We start from the raw sequence: 18979 nt of genomic DNA, 5'->3' as shown, positions 1-18979 counted from the left end.
AAACACGCACACATAAGCAAACAGTAAGCAAAGTGGTCACACGATTTTATTAACATTTATGATTAAAAAGAAAAGAAATAGCTACTGAAGTTTGGTTAAAACCGGTTTATCATTGCCTGTATGTGCCACCGTAGTTTTTTTTTTTTTTTTCCTTGTAGAATTCGTTGGTTCAGCGGTGATAGTGTTTTAAGTGACGTGGAGACTTTACGACCATGTTGTTTTTTGAGTAACAAGTATTTCAGAGATGACTATTTCAGTTTCTCTTCAACTACAACAGGAGTGGTAGGTTTGTTTTTAAAATCCTTTCTCTCGATTTTTGTTTTATTTCGAAATCATTAGTCTGAAATCGCCATACCGTTAACCTTATAATACAAACATCTCGCAGCTCCTTCAAACAATAACAACGTTTTTGTAGAAATCCATTTATTTTAAGGGAGGAAAAAAAGCAAAATTTATTAAACACGGAGAAAAAGTAATTTAAAGTAAAAAAAAAATATTTTATGGAATCAATTACAAACACTTGTGTTATTATTCAAGTATAAAATTAAATCGTTTTTAATTTTAATTATTTTTTTTTTTTGATCAATTGTTTTTGTTTGTTTGTGATGAACGCCATGATTTATTTATTCGTCCGTAAATTTGTTTTTGATTTCATTGTTTTCTTCTGAAAAGAATCATTATTTGTGTTATTTTATTGTTTGTAACAGCTTTTTAGTTGAGCTTTTATCTCTGCCAACATCGATGACAATATTTAGCCTTGATTTAATCGCTATTAATTTGAAATATTTAACATTTCCAAGCTGTAAAACAAAAAATGCACAGTTAGCAAAAAATATTTTTATTCAAGAATTTCAGTCTTTGAGAGGAAAAAAAAATGAATTTATTTTTCGTTGTTCAATTTTTAAAATGATTTTCTGTTTTAAATTGATTTACAAAAAATAAACACTATCAACAGGTTGTTGTTGTTGTTGGACTAAACTTTTGGTGCTTGTATAGATTCGCCCCCATGGCTGCCCATATTGGTCCAATAAATCCGCCAACGACTTAGAGCAGCTGGATGTTGATCACACAAAATGAAACACGGGTTCCTAAAAGGAAAACACAAACACCCTAATGATTTATTTACGTTGCATTTTATTTGTTTCTACTTATATTGTTGAATTGTATTTTTTTAGTGATCTTCAAAGAATAGGTAGAAAAAAAAAAAAAAAACGGAGTGAAAAATATGCTCAACAAATAACTGTTACCAAATGCCAGCTACTTAAGCTTCTACTTACCTGGATAAGTTTTTTTTGTGTTTTAACTTATTTAATTTATTTTTTTTTACTTGAAAAACAAAAATCGTGGTTTTATTCTAGCCAAAGTCAAGCCTCGATAGTCGCTCAAAAACCGAAAATTGAACAATACTGGTAGAACATTACATTTTCGCACGACCAGTGACGTGTTTTTATCAGTATTTTATTTTTTTATTTTTGTGCGATCGTCAAATCAATTGATTAAAGAAATAACACTAGAAAACAATTGGAAATAACATAACAAATTGTCGATTTTTAACAATTTCCAACAGAGTAAAAAGTTAGCAAAAAACGTGTACCAAAGGCAAGAAAAGTTACTTTTCTACTTCCTACATGTGTTTTTTTTTTTTTTTTTCTATTTAAATTATTTCAAAGCGCTTACATTTTTCTTGTTGCCTTCTGAGTCTTGTAAACCCGACATATTTTACTCGAAGTGAAACCGCGATGTTGTAAAACAACTCAAAACTCGAAAAGTAAACAAAAATACAGCTAATTACAGATCGGTTAAAAAATTACTTTTTCAACCGATTGGTGACAGTTATTAGCTGTATCCTTGTTTAATTTCGATTTTAGTTAAACCTACGACATTGGGGTTTCATTTCGAGTAAAAATTATATTGAATATTTCAGCTTTAAGCTTTACAGCTTTATAACAACTTTATTCATGTTCAGTTAATAATTTGATGACCAAACAATACTGTATGTTATTATGATATTATTGGATGATTTAAATTATTAATTGGACGAAATTGTAATAAAACTAAAACTAATTAACCGATAAAATAATGTTGGGTGCTTGTTTATATATAGTCGACTAATCGATTTTTTAAATATATCATTTTAAGTAAAAACGGTACTAGTGCACTACTGCAGTAGTAGTGCAGTGGCTGCAGTGCACTTATTGATCCGTGCTGAAATAATAACGTTATTATTTAAAAAGCCATTCTTAACATGGGAGGGTGTTTTGTACCTATTCTATACTTTAACCTTACAATTAAATAAATAAATAAAAACATATAAAACTTTAATTAAACTTGGAAATACGATTTAAACAATAGCGCGAATCAGTAAGTGCACTAGCACCGCAAAAACAAATTAATTGTCATATCGAAAATGGTAATATATCAAAAAATTACGAAAATTCATCGAGTAGAACAACTGCTATTGAGTTTTTGATAAATAAATAAAAAAAAATTCGGTACTTGTGCATTTTTTCCACCGTGCTGAAATAATGACGTTATTATTTTGAAAGCCATTCTTAACATGGGGAGGGTGTTTTGTAACTATTCTGTGCTTCCACCTAACAATTTAATAATAAAAAAAATATCGTGAAGCTTGAATTTAACCTGAAAAAAAAACTAAAAATAGCGCGGAGGCAAAAGTGTACAAGCACCAAAAATCTATCATCGCTAATAATGGTTCGAGAAGTTCTACAATCCATCAGGACCGACAAGTCACCAGGTCCAGACCATATACACCCGTGGATCCTTAAGGAATTGGTCCACATCCTTATTACTCCTTTCTGCATCCTGTTCAATACCAGTCTCGCCAATGGATATGTACCTTGTCAGTGGAAGTCTGCCATTATAACCCCTATTTTTAAGAAAGTATTTCCAACCCGGCCAGTTACAGACAAGTCTCCCTCACATCAGTTGTTAGCAAGATCTTGGAACGGCTAATATTCGAAGACATTACTGACCACCTCAAGAAAAACAATTTTGTGAACAGCAATGTAGTATTATTTCTTGCAAGTCTACCGTCATTAACCTCTGGACAGAGGCACTAAGTCATAATTTACCAGTTGATGTCATCTTTCTGGATTGCGCTAAGGCCTTTGACACTGTCCCTCATGAGTGACTCCTCGCACAATTGAGTACCTTCGGAATTTGGGATTATATGCTACAGTAGGTTCGTAGTTTTCTCACAATGTCAATGGAATTTGTTCTGATGAGGCTACTGTGACCAGTGGTGTGCCACGGGGTTCTGTTCTTGATCCACTGTTCTTCATACTCTTCCTTACTGATATTCCAGAGATGCTGGAGAGTTTTGTTCTCGTATTTGCTGATGACACTAAGATTTTTCAAGTCATTACTGAGTTACAGGATACCCAGCACTCCAATCTGCAGAGTAACCCTAACCAACTTCAATCCTGGGCGAACATCATGTGTATGCAGTTCCATCCTGAGAAATGTACATCAATGCATTTAGGTAATAACAATCCCAACCATTCATACACCATGATGTATAACGATGGAAGCTGCTGCACTCTTAAAAGAAACCAATGAGAAGAAGGATCTTGGTGTAATCATTGACCGAAAGCTGTCCTTCCCTTCACTCAGCATGTTGAATTCCAGGTCAACAAAGCCAACCAGATTCTCAAAGCCATCAAATACAAATTTAAAACTCAGGATACAACATCTGTCCTGCTTCTTTATAAGTCTCTAGTCTGCCCACACTTGGAATATGCTTCTGTCGTCTGGTGCCCGAGGTTAAAAAAGAAAAAGGACACGCTGGAAAGGGTCCAGCATAGAGCAACTAAACTTGCACAAGGCCGATTTGCCCTACTCTGAACGCCTCGCCTATCTCAAACTTCCTACTCTAGAATTCTGCAGACAGCTTGCCAATATCTTACAGGTCTACAAAATAATTAAGGATTTTAATTTAATATTTTCTGCTTTAACAGACCTTGTCCCAACTGTGGCAACAACTTGTTCGCTCCAGCAGGGAATCTGAATCTGAAGATGCAGATCCAGCATCATCCTGGCTCCCATGGCCACTTCTTCTCTAGTAGAGTGGCTCCTATTTGAAACAGGTTAAGTTCTCACACCATCAGTGCCCCCTCAGTAAATGCTTTCAAGTCATGCCTAACTGCAGAATGGAGGAACCACAAAGACCTATACCAATATAGGTTTTCCTACTGAGCCAGTGACCCTACCCTCATATTTTTCGTGTAAATTACTAAGTGTTACTTGAAACTCTGCGACAGAAGAGGATCAAAACTTTAGCATATGATCTTAATACCCTAGTCGGGTGACTAATAACCTTCACTTATGATATATACTATAGACAACAAATATTGCAGCCAGGCCAGAAATAATCTAAAATATTCGTTTCAGAGTTATGGCCCCTGTGTTTAGTCTCCGAAAGAAAAATGCGATTTTACATAATTTTCTATAAAAATTACTTTTAACTTTAATTTTCTACTCGATTAATTTTCGTAATTTTTTGATATATTACTATTTCCGGCATGGCAATTAAGTACGTGTAATATTGTTTTTGCTTAAAATGACATATTTAAAAAAAAAAAAAAAAAAAAAAGGAACATCGATCTGTCGACTATATCTTAACAAGCACGTAATGTTGTTTCACCGGTAAGTCTTAACAACAGAAAACGATAATTACAAAAATAAAAAAAGAAATGCACAATGCAGCAACCGCTCTAAGAAAATAAATACAAAGTAAATAAATCGGAAAGGTTTATTTATTTATTTTTCTGTTTTAGGAATCCGAGTTTAATATTGTGTGATTTGTTGTCTGTTGTCATAATTCGTTACCAGAGCCTTAGCGACTGCCAAACGATTGTGAAAAATGGACCGCATGTTTCCGTGACGTCAGATTTGTGTTAACTATACGAACTATGGAAAAGTAAAAGCGGCTTAATGATTTTTTTAAAACCTTTGTTTATCAATTAATAATTGATCTTTGTTATAATTTTGTTAGGTTTTAAGATTTACACAGTTTAAGGATTAATAATATTATAAACATTTGTATATGAAATACGGTTTTACTGAATGTTCATTTGGTTACCTACGGGGTTCCATATTTTGTTCGGTAAAAAGAGACAAAAAATTAGAAGGGGGGCAACAAAATGCGTAATATTTGTGCAATAATATATTCAAATTGGTTTTAATCTGGCGATAAAATAGCTGACAAGAGCCATATGTTTATATTAAAATTTAAACAATTAAAAATCTATGTTGTAACGGAACATTTTGAAATAATGGAATTTTAATCGTTTTAATCTTTTAAAAATTAATTAATGTTTACGAAGTTTCTTTTTCTTGGCAAGTCAACTGATTATAGTATATATTAATTCGAAAAAAAAAACGCTATTTAAAAAACATAATAATAGTAAGTTTATATCAATATATGCAACTTCAAGGTAAATTTTTGTTCAATATTTTAGATTTAAAAAAATAAATATTCTTTACTTATTTGAACTCTTATGTTTCATAACAAATAGAAATTTCGATAGATTTAAATATATTTTGTTCAAATTTCGAAAAAGTAAATAGGGGGGGGCACGCACTAAAAAAATATTTCCCTTCGTATATTTTACGAAAACTGCATTTTATATGTAATTTCATTCTAAAATGGATAAGTATAGAAAATTTCACGAAAATCTGACCATTAGTTGATTTTTGCTAGATTTATTAAATACGGGCATTGTTTTCACGTTTGGAATATCTACTACATGGGAACGTTATTTTAGCGCCAATTATGTAAACACGATTTTTGTCTCGCAATTTCATTATTTTCGTTCGATGAAAAAAATTTTTTTTAATTATTACTGGTTTATTTTGCCCTTCTTCTTTTAAATAGTACAAAAGTTATACTGATAATATTCATTTATAATAAAGTTACATCGTGTTACATATAGGGTGGGGTAATTCTGTGGTGAATTTTGGCAGTCCATATAGTTCTGCCTATAGGCAGAACTATATGGACACCACATATTTACTACAATCCGTACAGTACAGTTAGAAAACTTTGACATGTATTATCTCATTAAGAAAATAACGATTAAGAAAAATGGTTGTACTTCTACAGAATTTGAACCGAACCATTTTTTTTTATTTTTTTTTTATTGTGACATAAAACTAAACTTAGTTCTAGGTTTGGGGAAAAAGTCAATTTTGTTCGGTTCGAATCTTGTAGAAACACCAACTGGAAAAAAATTAAAATATTTGAGCTCGTTTTAATATTGCGTTAAATGAGCAGAGATGCCAACCATTGAACCTGATTTCCGTAAGTTTTAAAATCAATTGTTTATATATTTAAACGTCATCAGATTTATAATGAAATGTAATAATATATATGAAAATGTCAGATTTATATAAATTTTATCAGGAAATTGTATTTTTATTAGAAAAAATATACGAAGTAATTGATTAAAAACTTAATAAAGTAAGCAGAAGTCTGATTCAATGGCCTTTATGCTCATTTACGAATATTGCTACTTTTCATTCCCTTAATGTACATACATATTTTTAGGGCGCACATCGGGGGTTCTCAGTTTCTAATCCAACGATCGATTCGATCACCCATTTTAGAATGACTTGATGTTTTTAGGCCAAATTTTGCAAATTTAGCCTTTTTAAGCAGTTTAGCCTTTTTTTTTTTTTTTTTTTTTTTTTTTTTTTTTTTTTTTAGATTATTTTAAAAAGCGAAATTTTAAAAGGGACTAAACTGCTGAAGGAAAAAGGCTAAATTCGTGAATTTTTACCTAAAAACATCGAGTGATTCTAAAATGGGTGATCGATTTACTAGAACGTTGGATTAGAAACTGAGCACCCCTTACAAATATTTAAATATTTTGTTTTGTTTTGTTTTTTTCAACAAATTTTTTTATAATCTGGTAGATTATTGTCTATTCGATAATAATCCGCTGAAAAAAATTGGGGAAGGGGGGGAACGAAAATAAAAATACACAGGGGGTACCGCTTTCATACGTGCATCTTTTTTTTTTTCTTTTTTTTTTGCGTTTAAATATTTCTTGTTAAGTACTATAATAACACAAAATGGTTCAGTCATTTAAATATTTCTTGTTAATTACTATAATAACACAAAATGGTTCAGTCAAAAGAATCCCTGTGACCGATTTCCATTTCTGATCTTTAAGACTGTTTTCGGTCGCTTACGTTTTTTGATTTGCCACGTCTTGCAGTTGCACAGATTTTATTTATTAATGTTTGCAAATCTACTTTCACCTAACAGTTTAATAAACAAAAAATACTGTAAAAATTAAATTTAGCAATTTTTTTTTTTATTACGATAGCCACTCTTTTATCTTATCTACACGGAAAAGTGTTTGTGTTTTAACTTATTTTAAAGTGTTTATTTACATAAAAACAAACGTAAATTATATTCTGGTTTGCCCAAAATTGAATTTAAAAATGTATGCAAATTAACTGATTTACATCAAGCGGTGTCAGCCGAAAATGTCTTCGTTAAATTGTAGTCCGTTTTCATTTTGTGTTTCGAAATTGCATCCATTAGCTTTAATTTTTAAATTAATATTGAGCTTCTTGAAACATGTTTTGTAATTTTCTGGCTGTTTAATTCAAAAAATTTTATCATTCATTAAAAAGGATAAACGTAGTGAAAGTACCAAAATGAACGTCTGGTGCCCTCCCCCTCCTCCTGTCTGGCGTCACGTTGTTTTTGATTTAATTATTTAGGTACTGTACAGTTGAATCAAGACATTTAAAAAAATGAAAATATCGAAAAAGGTTATATTGTACGTATCCGTTTTGGAATGAAGTTCTCCAAAAAAAAAAAATTCACTGAATTTCATCTAGTATTTTTATTATTTTTATTTATTTTTTTTACAGCGAAAAAACAATTTGTTATGATACCGAGCAAAAGATAGTCATGTTTGTTTCGATTTTTAGGAATAAAAGCTAGTATTAAAGATGGAAAGGGAGTGTCTGCAATTTAAACTGAGATATCTCCCCGTGGCGTGTTCAAAAACTTCAAAGATGCTTACCTTCAACGCGCTGTCATAAAAACGTGTTTTCCACTGTAAAAAAACAAAAAACAAGAAAACTACTCGATCAAATTAAGTGAAATTTTTTTTTGAGATCTTCAGTCAAAAACGGATACGTACAATATAACCTTTTTTCGATATTTTCATTTTTTTTTTACATGGAGGTCACCACTTATCAAGGCCCGGAAGCCATTCGGGGATAAGGGTTATTGCGTGTAATGGGATAGTATAGTAGTAATCGTTAGTATTGGAGATTTGATAAAGTGTCTTACTTAAGGGGCGATTCATCAGGATTTGTTTATGTTGGACTTGAAGACATCAAAGTTGTAGTCAGGTGGGAAACAGGCAAACGGAAGAGAGTTCCACAGGTGTGCACTTATAAGAAAGAAGCTTTGTTCATGGAATCAACGTTTTGATTTAGGCACAGATAAAGAGTGAGGAAAATTAATGACACTGGTTTCAGATAGACGGGTGTTTATCGTGAAAGATTGGCGAGAGGGGACCAGAGATTGGAGCTCAGATGAGCACTTCCCATGGAAATAACGATAAAACAAAGACAGGCTCACAACGTCTCTTCTCAGTACTCCATCCTTTGATGTACTTGGCTTTTATACAGATAGAGAATTGTATCAGCAGAGAGATGTTTTCTGGAGCGGTATAAGGATCCCACCATTTTCCCAGTGACCTTGGCAACAGACTTGATGTATGTGTTCCATTTCAGATCAGGAGTAAAGGTCAAACCCAGAAGCTTGTCAAAACATGGAGCCTCCCCTAGACGAGAGCTATCCATTTCAATTGATGCCAGATGGGGATTAGAGCGTTGATGATGTAAAGATAGGAGCTTGGTTTTAGATGCATTAAAAGTAACCAGCCATCTCTCCCCCCTCAATGTACCACGCACTCAAGATCAGAAGAGAGAGAATCAGAGAGAACTTTGTCATTTACGGCCTTTGATGTGTTGCCATAGATGGTCGTGTCATCAGCATAGATATCAACGAATGATTTATGTGTTTTGGGAGATCATTGATGTAGATCAGGAAGAGAGTTGGGCCCAGGATGGATCCCTGAGGGACTCCAGCATTAATACTGTGGGCCTCTGATTTTTGCCCATCAACTACTACTCTTATGAGCCTATCAGAGAGAAATGATTTAATGATTGAGAAAATATTTCCAGTTATAGTAGCTGGAAATCTTGTGAAGTAGGCCTTTATGCCATACCTTATCGAAGGCCTTTGATATGTCAAGAGCAATTGCCCTAGAAAGGAAGCCTTTGTCGAGAGATTTGCTAATCTTATGAGATATAACCATTAGCACATCAGCTGTAGATCTAGCAGAATGGAAACCATATTGCATGTCACTAAGAAGGTTATTTCTGCTGAGGTGGTTGACTACTTCTCTAATATGGATTCCAGCAGCTTACTCATGACACACAGGAGACTTATTGGTCTGTATTGAGAGGGAGATGACTTATCACCTGAATTCATAAATACAGGGCATACTGATGAGGTTTTCCAGGGTGTTGGAAAGCACTTCTCCTTAAGGCAATGCTTTTGTAAGTATGGGGGCAAGTTCTGGTTGAAGCTTTTTCAACACTATAATTGGAATGCCATGAGGGTCAGTTACTTTACTGGAATCAAGGTTCTTGATTAGCTTGGGCATAGATATTTGTATCTTGCATAGCGTGCTGTCTGTTATAGGAGGACATACGGAGAGTTGATGGCCTTGGTCGCATAGGGTACAATTAGCTGCAAAGTTCTTTGCAAATAGTTTGGCCTTGTCTGATGCTGACAAAATGACCTCAGGTCCATTGATGATGGTTGGGATAGAATGCACGTTTCTGTTCAGGATCCTGTTTGCTATTTGCCAAAACTTGTGGGAACCAAGCCGCTGCTCAGCTACTTTAGATTTAACGGACTGAGCATATAGCTCCCTTGCATTTTTTATTACTCTTTTACAGTGGTTGCTGGCAGTCCTGAAAGCAGCTTTAGTCTCAGAGCATCTATTATATTATGTTGGTAACTATGGAAAAAGTGATTTCTGTGTGCGATGGCAGCAGCACATTCAGGGGAGAACCATGGCTGGCTGTTAGGTTTTGTTGGAATTTTTTGGATGGTATGAATCGGTCTATGCCTACCATTAACCATTTGGTCAGATCTGATACTATAGAGGACACATCCTTTTTAAACATGGAATGCAGGGGTAGATCAGATGTACGGAAGCTATCCCGGTCAGTCAGCTGCAGAGTATCAATATATTGTATGGTGGAGAGGTACGTCTGAAAACTTATTGCATTTCATTTTTTAATGTCTTGATTAAACTGTACAAGTACTATTATTTAATTAGAAGAAATAAAACTATAGTATATTTAACCGGCATTATTTATTTATTTTTGCTATAGACAGCAAACCGAAAAAGTGTCACTGTGGTATTTATTGGGTGGATTTCTATAAATATTTATAATAAATGTTACCTTAACACTACAACAGGACACGACCACTCTAATTTGTTTTTAGGGGTATTCGAGGTCGCTGACAACGAATCTGATAATCAAACCCGCCGCAAATTTACCGTTTGCATGGTATGAACCCCTACACCTTGGGACTATTTTGTGCCATTTCACCGCCTTCGGTAGTGTTTTTCTTACATGATGCGTTCGCATGCAAACGGGCGTAGTGGGGTGTCTTATCACATCACATAGGAATCTTGGTATACTGGAATCTTTAAGCGGTCATTTCAAAAAGTTTTTTTAAAAAAAAATGTGGTTTGTTTATTTATTTTTTTTGCCTTAAGTAGTTTTAATGCTTTTTAATTGATCTAAAAAAAGTTTTCACAGGCGGTTTACAAAAACATAATCACCAAACATGTTTTTCGTTCTTTTTTTTTGGGTGGGGGGTATTCCATTAACAGGTGCTTCTGCAGTTTAATTAACTGCTTTTCTGTAAGTAACGCGCCAACATTTACCATTTCACAAAAATTCTGTTTACATTGGGGTGGGGACGCTTTAAACTTTGAAACTTTATTTTTTGATCAATTAGAAAAGCATTAAAAACTATGTAATATGGAAAAAAAAAATGAACCGCTTTTTTTTTTTTTTTTTTTTTTTTTTAACTTTTTTATTTGAAAGATTCCTATGCAGTGTGATAAGACATTCCACTATGCCCATTCGCACGCAAATGTATCATGTAAGAAAAACACTACTGAAGGTGGTGAAATGGCACAAAATAGTCCCAAGGTCTAGGGGTTCATACCATGCAAACTGTAAATTTGTGGCAAGTTTGATTATCAGATTCATTGTCAGCGACCTCGAATACCACTAAAAAAAACAAATTAGAATGGTCTGTGTTCTATTGTAGTGTAAGGTAACATTTACCAAATTTTGTCTTCTTTTTCTGAAGAATTAATTTTACAGAGGTAAAAGACTACTTAAAAACACGAAATTTGCAAGTTATCTTGATAGGCTCTCTCAATTCAGTCAGTATTGCAAAAACATTGTCTCAGCATGCATTGTGAGCTGATATTGATATCCCAGGTAATTCTTTTTGACTAAGGCAATTCAAGAATTTAGTTGACTAGCAATTATACGTATCGCTGCAAAGTTAAAAGGTTCAATATAGAAGTTTAAGGTTCAATATTTGATGACAGAAATTAAGCCGAACTAGTATTCTTTTCTTATTAATCCCCCAACTGAGAATTAATTCAAGCTTCCCATAAAGGGGATTCAGCCACAGAAGCATGAGTTCCCAAGAATGTTATCTGTAGGTTAAGGCGGGAAAATTCCCTTGATTAGAGACGCATATTACCGTGGCTACCGAGCGGTGGCCGTGGTATTACATATCCTTTCACAACAAAATCATCATTGGAAACTGAATTTGGCACACCTTTTTCAAATGAAACAATGCATGTCACACATGCGTATATGAAAAAAAAAAAAAACTTCCGTTCAAAGGACAACTCCTGACATATTGCAATATATCAGCAGTGCTCTAGCTAGCAAATTTCAACATACTCCCTAAAAAGGAGCAAAAAAAAAAGTAATGAATATTCAGTACTTTCTTAAACACTTGTACAATATGTCCTTTCATTCATCAATTGTACATGTTGAATTTAAACTTCCTTAAAATTTTTGGCCCTGTTGGTGGGGCATTAGAATACGCCGACTGCCCCCTGCAGAGGGTAAAAGTCCCTCAATGGGGGTCCTGGATATGACCTTAAACTATATCCAGTGGTGAGGCCCCAGCTTGTGGGCTTTGGGGAGTGTGGAGCCACCCTTTAATTACCATTGCTCCCAGGTCCACTCTGACCCGGAGTGGTAGTACCTGTTAGGGTCCCAACTATGGGTTAAATAGAAACTGACGTGAAAACAACAACTATATTCTATTAAAAAAATCTTTGTATTCGGCATTAAATAACCCGAAAAGGGTTGATATGCCGTAAAACAAAAACAACCAACCAACCTTAAAATTTTTCTTTGTTTTTTAAATTTAATTTTAATTGAGGCTATAACCTTCAGTGATGCTACCAGAGCAAAGAATACTACATGTTTTTTTTTTATATATATACTAGCAGGGAGACACAACGTTAACTGGGATTTTATGATGATCAACAAATATTTCGCACTCCCATATTTTTATTGTCATCAAAATCAGTAAAATCGCCCATTATTCAATCAAACCGATTGATTGTCTGCTCTAGTTGGGGATCCATTGTGGTGCACCATGAGGAAACTTCACATGCCTCCCCACAGTGATTTTGTCTGCAATACATTGTAGTCTACATTGCACTGTAGAGAACCTACTGTTGATTTTATAAAATGATTTTTTTATATAATGGCTTGATTAATGTTTAAAATGCAGAAGTCAAGTATTATAGTTCTTTTGTGCTCTAAACAGAAACATTCATTTCAAACACGCCTCTGTCATATCAAAGAACCTACTGTTGATTTTATGTTAGGCCTTTTGGTTTGTGTGGTAATAAAATTTCTCAAATGCACTTCTGATGTTAGGCTGTGTAAGGTGTTAACTTTGGTCAAAATTGCCTGTTTCTTCTTTTATCTAGTTATTTCGATTGTCGATACTTATTGAAGATATTCCAATACAAATTCTATCTAAGAACTCTACCAGGCACATAAAGTACCTTCGTGTGAAATTTCATAAAAATCGGCACAACCATTTTCAAGTCCATAAGAAACATACACACAAAGTTCCTTTTATATAATATGTATATATATATATAGCTAATAACTTACCCACATTTGTTTTATAGAAGTAATGTTAAACAATATTTTTTTTCCCAATTAAGAATAAAGTTACAACTTTTACAACAATTGATGAATAATTTTGTTTTATTATGTTTTAACTTAAAGTTATGCAAAAATCAAGGAATTAATTTTATTATTTTAGTCTCAAGGTATATCGTCTTATTATCCTAAAATTAAATTAATTTTAAGTGATGCTACCAAAGCAAAGAATACATGTTTTTTATATAACTAATGACTGAATTTTTGTGTTTCAGTGATGCCTCAAAGGAGGCTAATGACTTTCTCTGTATGCTAAACAGGGGAATGAATGTTTTTTTTTTTTTTTTTTTTTTCTTTTTTTGCAAAAGCCAGGTGGTTCTTCTCAAGAAAAAATCTTACCCACGCTTCATTTTTAGCTGTATATATGAGAAGGATGGATGAGTTTGTTCCGGCTGTATATATTATTATATTTGTTTTATAGGAGTAATGTTAATTTTTTTTTTTTTTTTTTGATACAATCAAGAATAATTTTAGAAACTTACAGATCAAATGATTTTACAAGAATTAATGAATAATTTCATTGTTTTATGTTTTAACTCAGTTATGCAAGAATCAAAGAATTAATTTTATTACTATTTTAGTCTCAAGATATATATTCTCTTTATTCTAAATGAAACAATAAGCTTTATTTACAGGTGTTTTTCCATATTATCATTAGCAGGAGAAGAGCTTTATGCCTCGAAATCTGAACAAAGCCAAATCTCTACAAAGTTTCTTCCTTTCAATGAGCTTATTCAAGATATCATAAATGAATCATTCAGCATGATCCATAAGTATGATCCATAAGAATGAAACTCGAGATGAACGGACTAGCATTAAAGCCAAAGATAATAGATTTATACCTCATGATATAATTACTATCCTTAAGAAAAAAAAGCAAAATCATTTTTTTTGCAGTGACTTATACACATTGTTTAATGACAAGACGATGGGGGATCCAATAATAGTTTTTGAAGTCTTCCCGAGATAGATGTATGTGTTCTTCGATATTCATTCTTTTCATACCTCTAGAAGATCTTAATATAGTCTTCTTTTTTTTTGGTCCCCCTGACAAAAGGAAGGTGGTCCTGTAAATTCACCCTTGTCCGTTTGTCCGTCCACACTTTTTTCAATAAGTACACCTTGGAATATTTTAAAATTTTGCACAAATATTAAACATGATATGAGTAAAAAGTAACAGAACGGATTTTCCGGGAAGACTCCAGTTGCCCCCCTAAGGATGCCTTTCGAGTTAAAATGGCTAAAATTGGCGCTTTTGTGCTTATTAAAAAAACATTGATGCCTTGGATTTTTATAAAACTTTCTGAAAAGTTGTAACTAACTGATTTCTATATAATTTTTGTCTTTAGATCTGAAAATCACCCTTCTCATGTCCATGATATAAAAAAAAAACTAGACATACACTGCAAAGGTGTGTGAGCCCAATCACATCCCTCCCATACGAATTAAGCAATGCTCCACTGACCTAGCCTCTGTCCTTTCCAAATTCTTTGACAAATGCCTAGCTGAATCTTGCTTCCCTGGTAGCTGGAAAATTACCTCTGTTGTATCAATATTTAAGAATTCTGGCAAAGAAACTGATCTGTTCAATTATCGCCCTATCAGTCTGTTGCCATTCTTTGCTAAAATCTTTGAGACCTTGATCAATAAAGCATTAGTCCACCATCCCGTAAATGTCAAGTTTTCCAATCAACAATACTACTGCAGATATTTAAACTATCATCTCTGAATGCATATATCATGCATTGGATAAAATAAGTGAAGCTAAGACTGTACCCTAAAGTCTTTAACAAGGTCTGGCACGAAGGGTTTCTCACGAAAATGAAATAATATGGTAATTTTGCATGAATACTCAAAATAATCAGATCCTTCCTAAACAAGAGAAAAATCCAGGTTGTCCTTGATGGTCGTACATCATGATATTAATGCTGGTGTGTGGCAAGGGTTGATTCTCGAACTTTTATTATTCCTGATATTCATAAATGACCTCCTTGATAAAATTGTGTCTTAGATGAATATATTTGCTGTTGACCCTATACTCTATAATAGACATGGGGGTATAACAAATTTTCACATATCCAAGGCAATGGCAGAAACTTTAGAAAACTATCTTTAGTTGGTAGTGGAATGGGTCCCTAAGTGGATGATAACATTTAATGCTACTAAGACTAAGCTTCTTTCTTTTAACAACTGTATAAAAAAAACCTCAGCCACTGATTGCTATGACAAATATGACCCTACCTGAGAGTACATCTTTCAAATTCCTCAGCATAACATTCACATGCAACATAAATTTGAACAAACACATTGAGGACGTTGCCAAGGCTGCTGCAAAGAAGGTAGGTTCTCTCTCTAGGATGCAAGAAAAGTACTCACACCAGAGAGCATCCTATATGTTTAGAAAGCTGCAATTCACCCATGCATTGAGTATTGTTGCTACATCTGGTCTGGAGCATCTGCCTCTAGTCATTCACTCTAAGACAGGATCCAAAAAGAATCTCAAATCTAATAGGTTCCGCATTATCAGTCAAGCTTCAGCCTCTGTCCTATCACTGTAGTGTCTCATTCCTGTACCTGTTTTACAAGTAATGAAATGTGCTCTGATGAACTTGTAGCACTCGTGCTCCCTTCAACTTACATACTTCCAACTAACCCAACAAGCAGCAAAATCCCACTCCTTCACTGTTGAGGTCCCTAGAAGCTGGAAAGCCTAATAGTTTCTTCCCTCAGACTGCTGGATTTTGGAATTCTCTCCCTATTTTCCAGTTTAAATATAATGTGAACAAACATCTCCGTGTTCAACTCTCCTCAGTCCCCTTCTAGACATGATCCTAAATAGTAGCTCCCTACATCAAAGTGGCAATATGCCTTGTTTGGGGTGAAAATGATTAAAAAAACAAAGACAAAAAAATAAATAAAAAATAAAAACACATATATCAAATTTTGCAAGAGTCAGCATCTAGTTTTTAATAAAAGCGATATTTTTACAACCACCGACATATGGTGAATGTTTGTGAGGGCAGATCCTCTTACATTGTGGCATGTCTAAAAATGTTTTTTTTGCAACTAGAATCACGACAGACTGAAGGACAGATATATCACAAAATCATTTGAACAAATGTAGGGTGAATATTTGTGAGAGCATTTAATGAAGGAAAGTATAGCTATGCTAAAACAAAATTGCAAATTTGGGGACATTTTATTGAAAAATTTTGATGAGCTTATAGTTATATAATCATTATTGTATTTATATTCAGCTTAATATCTGTTTTATATGCATATGTTTACATGTTAGAAAATAAACTCAACATGATGAACTGAAGGACGGAGCCTTTTTGTAAAGATGCTTGGACAACTCTAAAAAGTTGACAAAAAAGAAATGAAATACATAAAAAAAAATCTAATTTTAGAAACCATAATTTTCTTCCATTTTCTCACTGCTATAAATTGTCAAAAAAAAAAAATCGATAATCCTACAAATCATTCAATAACATCTGCTATGAACTGTTGTCAAGATACTTATCAAAATTCTTATCAGTTTTTTTTTTTTTTTTTTTTTTTTTTTGGTGTTCTTTTTACGAAACAATAACAAAAGACCAGTCGTTTGCGTGACAGAACTGAACAGATTGTCTTGTCACAATTCTCATGAATTAGGTCATGGAATTAAAATAAACAAAAAAACTGATTGTATTGTTTGGATTATTCTGACTACTGTTCTAATCTTGAGTGCTATTCTCGCGTTTCAAGTGTGTCTTGTTGAATTCTGAGAACCTGTATGGAATTTTCAATGGAATCCTTTCTTTAATTCATGGGGGTAGTATGTCTGCAAGAACAGATAAAGTATTAAGTAAAATTTGGTTTTAAGTGATCCTCATCATCATATTCAATCCTTACTGCAGGTTTTTTTTTTTCTTTTTTTAATTTCATTTTAACCCCAAACAAGGCACAGTGCTACTTTGATATAGGGGGCTACTATAAGGGACATCAGTTGCAGGGATACTCTGTAGGGAGCTGAGCAGCAAGATGTCTGTTCACATTACACTTGAACTTCTGCATGTCAGTACTGTTGGGAAAACAAGAACTCGGAAGGGAGTTCCAGAGTCTAGCAGTTTTGGGAAAGAAACTATTAGAGTAGAAGGTCTTCTTACATCTAGGGATCTCTATTGCGTAGGGATGGGATTTTGCTGATTGTCGGGAGTATTTACGCCGAGTGGGGTACAAGAGTTTGTAGTTCGTGAGAGCATCCACCATAAAAATATTTGTAGAACAGGCAGTGGGGATGCAACATTTCGTCGATGGGACAGAGGTTGAAGATGATACTAAGAATAAAATTGCAAAATACTTAAAACTTCATGGTTGATGGAACAAAAGCATGTTATCTCTGTGAATTAAATAAATGGTTCCGTTTGACAGAAAGATTCTCATAGTTCGACAAGATACATCTGAAGAAGGTCAGAGGTTACATTGGCCGAAACATTGTGAGAATAGCATTGTCATTTCTTTTGTGTATTCATCATTCTCTAGCCTGAAAAGTTTGGATTTTTCTATTCTTCACCAAAGAAAACAATAACAGATATTCTTGAAATGCATCCATTCTATCGATTACTATTTCAAATTTAAAACATTGAATACTCTACTGAAAAGAAGATTATGTTTACTTATATACAATAAAGTAGACTTACTTTTTCCCCTACCCCTACAGTTCCAACACTTCCTAAACAAATCTTTTGCAATAAGCACATATAACACTTCTTATACCGTGTTTTGCAAAACTACTTGTTTTTTTTTTTTATATATACTGTTGAAAAGGATTCCAGCGACTTAGCACCAAATCTTTAACTTTTAATGCTTTTTGAAAAATATTTATTGGTCCCCCCGACAAAACGAGGCTGGACCTGTAAATTCACCCATGTTCATTTGTCCGTTCGTCTGCCTGCACTTTTCTCAATAACTACGCCTTGGAATTTTTTGAAATTTTGCACAAACATTAAACATGATATAAGTAAATAGTAACAGAACAGATTTTTTGGGAAAGGTGTGCCTTTTGGGGTAAAATGGCTAAAATTGCTACTTTTGTGTTTATAAAAAAAATTGATGCCTTGGATTACTATTGTTTTTATAAAACTTTCTGAAAAGTTGTAACTAACTGATTTCTATATAATTTTGTTTGTCTATACTTCGGGATAACTCTTGGGTGTGCCCCAGGGGCTTTTTTTTGGGGGGGGGCTATTTTACCATATTTGTCTAAAATTTTCTGTGTATGTCTATTTAGCAGTTTTGCATGGTGTTGCACTCAAATTTAAATATGTTACGACCTTGGGGACTTTTGGGGCTAAATTGGGGAGGGGGGGGAAGAACTCAATGTTAAGGCCTAAAACTGCACCATTTGTTCATTTTCACCAGGATTTGACGTCCCTTGGGAACTTTTGAAGCTAAATGGGGGTGGATGAGGGGGGGGGGGGGGCAAATGCTGAACTCTCATTTTTTTATGCCTCGTTCACTGTGCACTCAGGGGAGACGATGCATGCTTCACTTGTTTTATTTGAATTCAGAACCAATTTTGTAAAAAAAAAAAAAAAAAAAAAAAAAAAAAAAAAAAAAAAAAAATCTGCAACTTTTT

General features: G+C 33.6%; 1 protein-coding gene across 4 annotated transcripts in view; it reads left to right on the top strand.

The window, feature by feature from the left end:
- LOC145291491 (sugar transporter SWEET1-like) overlaps positions 1 to 18979 on the top strand; it is a 66183-nt gene continuing 47204 nt past the window's right edge. Inside the window, exon 1 of one of the 4 annotated variants that reach the window (XM_080137390.1) lies at positions 1 to 282. The gene's annotated coding sequence lies outside the window, so the exon portion shown is untranslated. Of the gene's footprint in view, positions 287 to 18979 lie in introns of all 4 variants that reach the window. The other 3 variants (XM_080137392.1, XM_080137391.1, XM_080137393.1) reach the window with 3 other exon arrangements.

Source organism: Euprymna scolopes, chromosome 12, assembly GCF_053919585.1.
Source record: "Euprymna scolopes isolate OS-2025 chromosome 12, ASM5391958v1, whole genome shotgun sequence".
Classification (NCBI taxonomy): domain Eukaryota; kingdom Metazoa; phylum Mollusca; class Cephalopoda; order Sepiida; family Sepiolidae; genus Euprymna; species Euprymna scolopes.
Note: the sequence above shows the minus strand (reverse complement) of the source record. Positions and strands in the feature narration are given on the sequence as shown.